We start from the raw sequence: 10,811 nt of genomic DNA on the forward strand, positions 1-10,811 counted from the left end.
GATACGTCTCCAACATATCTATAATTTATGAAGTATTCATGCTATTATTTTATCATTCTTGGGTGTTTTAGAATCATTTTATAGCAACTTTATATCATTTTTTGGGACTAACCTATTGACCCAGTGCCTAGTGCCAGTTGCTGTTTTTTGCTTGTTATTTACATCGCAAAAAATCAATACCAAACGAAGTCCAAACACCGTGAAACTTTACGGGGATTTTTTGGACCAAAAGGAACCCATTGGGCCAGAGTTGCACCTAGGGGGTGGCCCGAGTTGGGCACATCCCACCAGGGCGCACCAGGCCCCCCTGGCGCACCCAGGTGGGTTGTGCCCATCTCGGTGGCCTCCCGCACCCCCTCTTTGCACTATAAATTCCCAAATATTCTGAAACCCTTTGGGGTTAACCTAGATCAGAAGTTCCACCGCCGCAGGACTCCGTAGCCACCGAAAACCAATCTAGACCCTTTCCGGCACCCTGCCGGAGGGGGGAATCTTCTCCGGTGGCCATCTTCATCATCCCGGCGGCCACCACGATGAGGAGGGATTAGTCCACCCTCGGGGTCGAGGGTTTGTACCAGTAGCTATGTGTTTGATCTCTCTCACTCTCTCTCTCTCTCTCTTGATCTATATCATGGGCTTTGTTAATATAGTCTGATCATATGATGTTTCTACCCTCTATACTCTTGTTATGATGAATTGAATCTTTACCCTTTGAGGTTAGTACTTGCCGGATTGAATATTCAGAGATGAGAACACATGATATATGTCTTGTGGTATGAATACTTGAGGTGACAATTGGGGTATCTTATTCATTCACTTGATATATGTTATGGCATTCAATTCGCGGATTCCCGCGGTGATATTGGGGTAATCTATGTAGAGGGGTTGATGCACGTTTTTCTCTGGTAGAAACTTTGGGGTCTCTTTGTAGTTCCTTGTGTGGATTGAGTATTATGAATATGAATATGCTTTGGTGTTATTATAGTACGAACTCTAGGACAGATCGAACGGAAAAAATAGCTTTGCGTTATTTTAGTATGAACTCTTGAATAGATCAAACAGAAAGAATAGCTTTGAGGTGGTTTAGTAGCCTACAGACAATTCCTATCTTTTGTTCTCCGCTAATAGGAACTCAGGAGTGATTCTTTATTGCAGTTTGAGGGATAATCATATGATCCAACTATGTCAGCATTGTTGAGAGGTTGCACTAGCGAAAGTACGGACCCTAGGCCTCGTTTTTAAGCATTGCAATACCGTTTTTGTGCCCGTTTACTACTTGCTACCTTGCTGTTTTTATTTATTCAGTTTATAAAAATATATTTCTACCATCAATATTACACTTTTATCACCATATCTTCGCTGAACTAGTGCACCTATACAATTTGCCATTGTATTGGGTGTGTTGGGGACACAAGAGATTTCTTGTATTTGGTTATAGGGTCGTTTGAGAGAGACCATATTCATCCTACACCTCCTACGGATTTATAAACCTTAGGTCATCCACTTGAGGGAAAATTGCTACTGTCCTACAAAACTCTGCTCTTGGCGGCCCAATAGGAGTCTACAAGAATAAAGTTGTGTAGTAGACATCAAGCTCTGTTCTGGCGTCGTTGCCGGGGAGGTGAGTGCTCCAAGGTATATCTTTAGATCTTGCAACCGAATCTTTTAGTTTCTTGTGTTATCACTAGTTTGGTTTATAAAAAGAAAACTACAAAAAGAAATGGAATTGAGGTTGCATCATATTATTGATCATCTTTATAATATCTTTCTTAAAATTGATGGCTTGGAAAATTGTGCTCAATTGTTAGAAGAAGTCAGTAAAATGTTTGGCACGAAATATTTGAATGATGAGCATGATTGCAATGTTGTTAGTATGAATTCTTTGAATACCTATGATGCTAATGATATGAAAAGCCATAAGCTTTGGGGTGCTACTTTTGATGAAGATGATATTTTTAGTCCCCCAAGATTTGTTGTGCAAATTTGTTATAATGATTGCATGCCTCCTATTTATGATGATTATATTGATGAAAGTGGGTTTGGGGAGGTCATGACCTTATTTAATGATGAATCCACTATTTTGGAAGAGGTTTCAATTGACTATGATAACAAAGTTGCTATCTATGATGATTATGGTGATGACATGTATCCTATAAAGAATAATGATAACCATGAAACTTGTCATCATGATTTTAATTTTCACTCTCATGATAGTTATTTTGTTGAGCTTGCTCCCACTAATATTAATGAGAAGAAATTTGCTTACGTGGGGAGTAATAAGTTTTCTATGCTTTTGTGTCATGAAAAGAATGCTTTAATTGTTAAATTTCTTCATGATGCTACTAAAAATTACTATGAGGGAGGAACTTATGCTTGTAGGAATTGCAATAATATCAAGTTTCCTCTCTATGTGTTGAAATGTTTGAAGTTATGCTTGTTTTGCCTTCCTATGCTAGTTGATTCTTGTTCCCATAAGTTGTTTGCTCACAAAATCCCTAGGCATAGGAAGTGGGTTAGACCTAAATGTGCTAGTCATATGCTTCATGATGCTCTCTTCATGTTTCAATTCTTATCTTTTATGCGAGCATCGTCAAAATCGCCATGCCTAGCTTAAAAGGCATAAAAGAAAAAGCGCTTGTTGGGAGACAACCCAACACTTTTACCTACTGTTTTTGTGTGTTTACATGATTAGGCTACTGTAGTAATCATGTTTTATTGCTTTTGCTTCAATAAAGTGCCAAGTAAAGCCTTCAGGATCTTGTTGGGTGATAGTTACTTTGATCTTGCTGAAAAACAGAAACCTTTGTGCTCACGAAAATAATTCTAGTCTTAAATAGAAGAGTGCATTTCAGTTGATTCTTTTTGCAGAATATTAATATACTAATCTCAGGTTGTCCTAATGTTTCAGAATTTTTGGCGTAGCAGAAGTATGGTTTGAGTACAGATTACTATAGGATGTTCTGTTTTTGACAGATTCTGTTTTCAATGCATAGTTTGCTTGTTTTCTAGTTCCTATGGCTTATATTGCTCAAAATAAATTGTAAAAATGATATGATACAGTAGGTATTGTATGAGAAAAATTATGAATCTTTTCTTGGGCATTACCAAAAGTGGAATGGTTTGCTCTTTATCATACTAACCTATCTCATGAAGTTCCATTAAGTTTTGTGTGATTGAAGTTTTCAAGTTTCCGGTGAGATATCGATATGAGGAGAATAAGTAGTGAGAAGAACCTAAGCTTGGGGATACCTCGGAAGGCATGCCCTCTTTCATCTCCAACACTATCAGTAACCTCACTTGGAGCTATGTTTTCATTCGTCACATGACATGTGTTTTGCTTGGAGCATCAATTTAATTTGTTAGGATTTGATTGCTGTTATTTAGAATAATGTTTTGCATCTTTTATTTCAATAAAAGTGGCAATGATAGCCTTTGACATGCTTATTCTGCAAGTATACTTGTTGCTGTTTGAAAACAAAAAGTTTACCATTGTTGCAAAAATTCCCTAGAAAAGTCAGAATGTGATAAAATGTTGAAACTTCTTGCAAAATGATCTCTGATAAATTTTCTACAGTGTGGTAAATTTCATAATATTTGGAGTTGAATAAATATTGATACTCTTGCATTCTTTACATACTGTACTATTTTGGCAGATTGCTGTTATGTTTGCATATGTTTGCTTGTTTAATGATTCTATTTGCGGATAGGAGTATTAAATATGCGGAGGCATTTAGTATGCAATGTTGAATACTAATTTTAGTGATTTGCTACAGTAGAGAATGATAAGGTTTTTGCATTGGTTTATACTAACTTATCTCACGAGTTCTTATTGAGTTTTGTGTGGATGAAGCTTTTGAGATTAAGGAAAACCGTGATATGAGAAGAATTAAGGAGACACAAAAGCTGAAGCTTGGGGATTCCCAAGGCATCCCAAGATAATATTTCAAGAAGTCTCAAGCATCTAAGCTTGGGGATGCCCCGGTAGGCATCCCACCTTTCTTCTTCAACAATTATCGGTTAGTATCGGTTGAGCCTAAGTTTTTGCTTCTTCACATGAGTAGTGCTATTCTTAGAATGTAATTTTATTTTAGTTTTGCTTGCTGTTTTAATAAAATACTTAGATATGAAAGTTTTAAATAAGAGATAGTCCACACATAGCTATCTATTTACTTAACTACTCATTTGATCTTCACTTATATCTTTTTGGAGTAGCTTGTCATTTACTCTTGTGCTTCACTTATATCCTATGAGTAAATTGTTGAATGAATTGAATATCATGGAGTTGAAATCATATCATGCCTAGTGGTAGCTTCACATTGGGTTTAGAAAGTGAAATCTTTTGAGGCTTGACAATCACAATATTGGTCATACAAGCAATTCACGAATAATTAGTATAAGGAAGAGAACTTTCACATATAAATACACTATCATGGAAATCTTTTGTGATTTTGACCCCCATCAAAATATTATATGCCAAAATTGTTGAGGTTGGACAAGGAAGACAACGTACTAGTTTATGTTTGTTCATATTCACATAGAAGTTCTATTGTCATAGATCCTTCAACATGTGGTGCTTGCCCCCATCTTTGCTTGCCAAAAATTCCGCACCAAGTAGAGATACTACTTGTGCATCCAAAAACCCTTATAACCAAATCTTATTTTCAAGAGTCCACTATATCTACCTATATGCGGTATTCTTTTGCCGTTCTAAGAAAATTTGTATGTGCCATCTCTATTTTTCAAAATAAATTTCTCTTTTGTGTGCTCGTACCACTCGCGAGGCAGTGAGGGGTGGCTAATATTTTCCATGCTAGATGTGTTATTCTCATGATGAGTGTTTATTCACTTATCATTGCACGAGAGTAAGGCAAGGGTATTAGGGATGCCCAGTCCCAAAATGCAAAAATGAATTTACTTTATGTTGTCAAATAATAAATTCCTTGGAAAGTGTTGGTATGGAGGGCACCCGTGGATACGGTTAGCCATGGAAAGTGAAAGTATGGTGGAAAAAGGAATAAACTTTATTTTCTGTTTGGGAACCGCCTATGATATATCTAGCATGAAAAGTGTTGGGAACTCTAAGTCGTTTTCCTTGGTGGGATGGATACACCTCTCAAAATGTTTTTATCTCTAAGTTTTTCGCTTTGAGCTCTGGCACCTCTATAAATCCCTACTTCCCTCTACGAAGGGCCTATCTTTTACTTTTATGCAAAGAGTCAAAGTTTTTCTCTCTATTCACCTTTTATTTTTCTCTTTTGGCAAGCATCATGTGGTGAGGAAAGATCTAGGCACATATATCCAGTTGGATATGGGTAGCATGAGTTATTACTCTTGGCATCACCCTTGAGGTGAATATGTTGGGAGGCGAAATTATAAGCCCCTATCTTTCTATGTGTCCAGTTGAAACATTTTGCTCATGTGTACAAGGTGAGTGTTAACAATCATAGAAGACTATATGATGGTTGAGTATGTGGAGCTCTTACTTAAACTCTGTTGAATAAGTTGAATTGCAATCTTGGTGACTAAGAACATAGGTTGTTGGGTTTCAAGAGAATTCATTGTTTGAACCTTAACATGTGAATTCGTCGCTACTATAACATGAGAAGTTTCATAAGAAAGAATTGTTGTTATGATGCTAAGAAAAGTGATTGAAATTATCATTGATCAAACTTATGCACTTTGCTAGCATTCACACTTCATAAATTATTTTTTTATCATTTACCTACTCGAGGACGAGTAGGAATTAAGCTTGGGGATGCTGATACGTCTCCAACGTATCTATAATTTATGAAGTATTCATGTTGTTATTTTATCATTCTTGGGTGTTTTACAATCATTTTATAGCAACTTTATTTATTTTTTTGGGACTAACCTATTGACCCAGTGCCTAGTGTCAGTTTTTGTTTTTTGCTTGTTTTTTACATCGCAAAAAATCAATATCAAACAAAGTCCAAACACCGCGAAACTTTACGGAGATTTTTTTTGGACCAGAAGGAACCCATTAGGCTAGAGCTGCACCTAGGGGTGCCCCGAGGGGGGCACAACCCACCAGGGCGCACCAGGCCCCCCTGGCGTGCCCAGGTGGGTTGTACACACCTCTGTGGCCTCCCACACCCCCTCTTTGCACTATCAGTTCCCAAATATTCCGAAACCCTTCGGGGCTAACCTAGATCAGAAGTTCCGCCACCACAGAGCTCTGTAGCCACCGAAAACCAATCTAGAACCGTTTTGGCACCCTGCCGGAGGGGGAATCATCTTCGGTGGCCATCTTCATCATCCCAACGGCCACCACGATGAGGAGGGAGTAGTCCAACCTAGGGGCCGAGGGTTTGCACCAGTAGCTATGTGTTTGATCACTCTCTCTCTCTCTCTCTGTCTCTCTCTCTCTATGTCTCGTGATCTATATAATGGGCTTTGTTAATATAGTCGGATCATATGATGTTTCTACCCTATATACTCTTGTTATGATGAATTAAATCTTTACCCTTTGAGGTTTTGTCTTGTCGGATTGAATATTCAGAGATGAGAACACATGATATATGTCTTGCGGTATGAATACTTGAGGTGAAAATTGGGGTATCTTATTGATTCACTTGATATATGTTATGGCGTTGAACTCGTGGATTCGCGTGGTGATATTGGGGTAATCTATGCATAGGGGTTGATGCACGTTTTTCTCCGGTAGAAACTTTGGGGTATCTTAATAGTTCCTTGTGTGGATTGAGTATTATGAATATTAATATGCTTTGGTGTTATTCTAATACAAACTCTAGGATAGATCGACGGAAAAATAGCTTTTCGTTATTTTAGTACAAACTCTTGAATAGATCGAATGGAAAGAATAGCTTTGAGGTGGTTTAGTACCCTACAAACAATTCCTATCTTTTGTTCTCCGCTAATAGGAACTCGGGAGTGATTCTTCATTGCACTTTGAGGGATAATCATATGATCCAACTATGTTAGCATTGTTGAGAGGTTGCACTAGCGAAAGTACGGACCCTAGGCCTTGTTTTTAGGCATTGCAATACCGTTTTTGTGCCCGTTTACTACTTGCTACCTTGCTGCTTTTATTTATTCAGATTGTAAAAAAATATTTCTACCGTCAATATTACACTTTTATCACCATCTCTTCGCCGAACTAGTGCACCTATACAATTTACCATTGTATTGTGTGTGTTGGGTTCACAAGATATTTCTTGTATTTGGTTGCAGGGTCATTTGAGAGAGACCATCTTCATCCTACAGCTCCCACGGATTGATAAACCTTATAGGTCATCCACTTGAGGGAAAATTGGTACTGTCCTACAAAACTCTACGCTCGGAGGCCCAACACGAGTCTACAAGAATAAAGCTGCGTAGTAGACATCAGTTGACCATAGGATGTGACCCTAGAAACTAGAAAGCCCCTAGGATGGGATATCTCTAAAACTTTATTTTCAAAAAGGCTCTTACTTCTCATCTTTTCCGATTTTATCAAATAGTCCCTCTTACCTCAAATAGTTAGAGTATTCCCTTTCGACCACTCTAAGGATCAACTGAAGCCACCCTGAGAATGACAAGATATCAGACAACCAATGACCTCTTCAGAGTAAAAGGATTTCACCATGGATTAGAAGAGTTGAAGCTACAACAGTTGAAGACTGCAAAGACATGAAGAATTTGAAGACTCCGAGGAATTATTTGACTTTAGACGACCAAAACCTTGTTATATACTCACGTTAGATACGGTGATTTGTCATTTGTCATTTGTTTGATGTTTTTTGACAGACACAAAATATAACCCGTTTCTTCAAAACTATTGTTTGTATTGCGTGTATCTCCCTCTATCTTCTGTAACTTATCCCAAAACCCATGGACCCAATAGATCATGAATGAAGATGGAGTTGTTTTTCTGAGATCGATGACACAACCGGAGGTAGCAGAATGGATGCGGAACATGGAAGATCGCATGAAGGAGCACCCTATTGAAGGAGAGTATATGATTCCATACACCTTACGATGCATTACACAAGGTGCTACAACATGGCGAGAGATACATCAAGCTATACAAGGATGGAATGGAGCAAATTCTTGGGAAGAATTAAAGACGATTCTACTGAGGTCTTGTTTTATCCAGAAGCCCGGTGACAGTAAAATGAAGCAAACTTGTGCATGCAAGATATGTGGAGAAATAGGACACACCCAGGAGGAACACAAGGATGGATGCCCTCATTGTGAGGAGAATCACCTAGCCGAAGAGTGCCCGACTGGGCAAGTTACTAGTTTCCTGTGTGAAGGAACTACACACTACCCTGGTCATTGTCACATTTACCCCAAGGTACAAGAAACTACCAAGAAGCAGAAAGAAGTCGTGAAAGAAACCCTCAGGGAAAATTCAGAAGAGCCTACGATGAAGGAAGTTATTGAAGACCCTGATGGTGAAGGCCTAAACAGATTTTTCACCCAAGCCTGCTACTCATGTGGATAAGAAGGACATTTTTCAGAGTATTGCAATAAGGAAAGCCAAGAGTATCTCACAAACTTCCCGACAGCAGAAGTGAAGTTTGACCCTCAACAAATAGAAGCTTTGATCATTACGGAGAAATCCAGGAAGAGAAAATGAACGCATCCCCAGAACAACCCAATTTCTGCAGAGAAGGACCTGACTCATATCACTTGTTACAGGTGCAAGGATTTAGGTCATTACGCTAGTAAATGTCCCAAAAATAAGCCTAGAACCCAACGAGCCTACATAATTACAAAGAAGCCCCGAGACATGTCGGAAGTCATTTGTTTTCGCTGCAAGGAAGCAGGACATTTCGCTAGGGAATGTTCAGATCAGATGAAAGTTGGAGCTGAGTAGTTGAGATTTTAATATGGATAATAAGAGTAGTAGAAAGCAAACTTTTTCATAAGTTTGATGAGTTGAATTATGTAATCGAAGCCTCGGAGTTTGTAATGGATTCATGAAATCAATAAAGTTAATGTGTTATTATTTCATATGTCATATTGTATGAGTTTTTACTCTATGAACAAAGATTTTGGACCAGTTTCGAGGACATGAGAAATACGGTTTATGGATGAATTGGTGAATTTCATTTTAATGGTGGTAGTACCCTATGAGGACACTTGACCAATGGAAAGGAAAAATTATTATGCAGGGTGGAGTTTGGACAAAATGAGTATGAGTTTTATTTCGAGATGTTGGTTGCCTCAAGAGTATAAAGGAACGAAATAATATTGGATTTAAAGGATGTGTAATGATGAATTATGGAACAATAGTAACCCCGTGATGAGTTAAAGCTATACATGTGTTGAAGTGGGCCCATAAACCACAGGCCCAGGGAATTAATATGGAGCAAGCACTACCTTGTTGGAGGAAGAAATTTGGAAGAAGTTGTTTTTTCGTCAACGCGCGTTTCTTAGGAGGATATGAAAACCCCAAAGTTGTGATGAAATGATAGACGTCTTGTTCAGCTTGCAGAAACAATGGAATTACCCGAACCTAGTTCGAGGGCAAGAGAAATTCTGCAATGCTTGTGAGAATGCCCGAGTGTTAAAATTGCGAGATTCGCTAAACCTTATATAGGGTAATGATCTGGGTTTGGAATGGATTGGTAACCATACCGACTTACTCATATCATTTGCTCTTGCTATTTGGATTGGTAAATCTGAGTGACTTGACCATAGTAGAGAGATGACGATGTCAAAACTCTATTTAAACCATAGAATGGTAGGACAATGGAACCCTGTACAGGCAACCAATGCCAATTGTAGGATGTACGGTGAGATTCAACCAAGACCAATTTCCTGTAGGAACCAAAAAAATTTGACCACCATGAGAATCTCGATAGTTGTTTAGTATTGGCGGCAGACCTGTCAGCTGAGAAGACCTAGTCTCAGAAGAAACTTACCATGACTGAAAGGACTCAAAGATTGGAGGAAAAGGTTATGCCCCTACCAGAAGAGCCTTAGTATTGGAGTTATTCCGAAGATATGAGAAGACTGACCCCTTCAACCCCAAGGATGGAGTACACGAGTATTGTTGGAACCGTAACCATACTTTTAAGTGTGGTAGCACCCGAGACCTCTCCGAACAATGGATTTGCTAGAAGACCCCCAAACCCTAACCTTTTCTTGCTAGCCTCTTTGAATCTTGAGGACAGGATTCATTTTAAGTGTGGTAGGTTTGTAACATCCCAAAATTCTAAATTTTGGAATGTTATATTAAATAAATAATTATGATTGTTTGTTTGAACGTTCTGTGCTTGATTGTGTGAATTTGAGTGAAATTCGAAACTTTTTGAAAGTTGAATGAGAGGGAATGAAATGAGTTTCCCAAATTCTCACTTTGCATTTTGATGCCCATGAATTCAAATTCATTTCCAATGCAAAACCCTAGAGTGAAGAGATCATGACCTCTTCCATTTGAAATGACAAGGGATTTGAAAAAGATTTGAATTCCATTTGGAAATAATTCAAATTCAGAAACTTTATGCAACTCAATGATTTTCATGAGAGAAGATGAAATGACTTCTTCCAATTATGTGAAATATTAGTTTTAAGTTTAAAAGAATCAAATTGAAAATTCTTTTGAATTTATTTTGAAACCCTTTTTCAATTTGGCGTTATTTGGTTTTTATCCAAATTATTTTTCTCCGGAATAAAATATATGGAAAATAGGGTAAAATGATTCCCTACATTAGAAAATCGGAGAAAAAGAAATTTGAGATATTTTGGTGTTTTAAAATAATTTTATTGAATTTTTAGTGCAATAGTAGCACTGTTTGAATTTTGTAATTTTGTGTGAACTTTATTTAAGTTTGTAAAAT

Source organism: Triticum urartu, chromosome 2, assembly GCF_003073215.2.
Source record: "Triticum urartu cultivar G1812 chromosome 2, Tu2.1, whole genome shotgun sequence".
Lineage (NCBI taxonomy): Eukaryota > Viridiplantae > Streptophyta > Magnoliopsida > Poales > Poaceae > Triticum > Triticum urartu.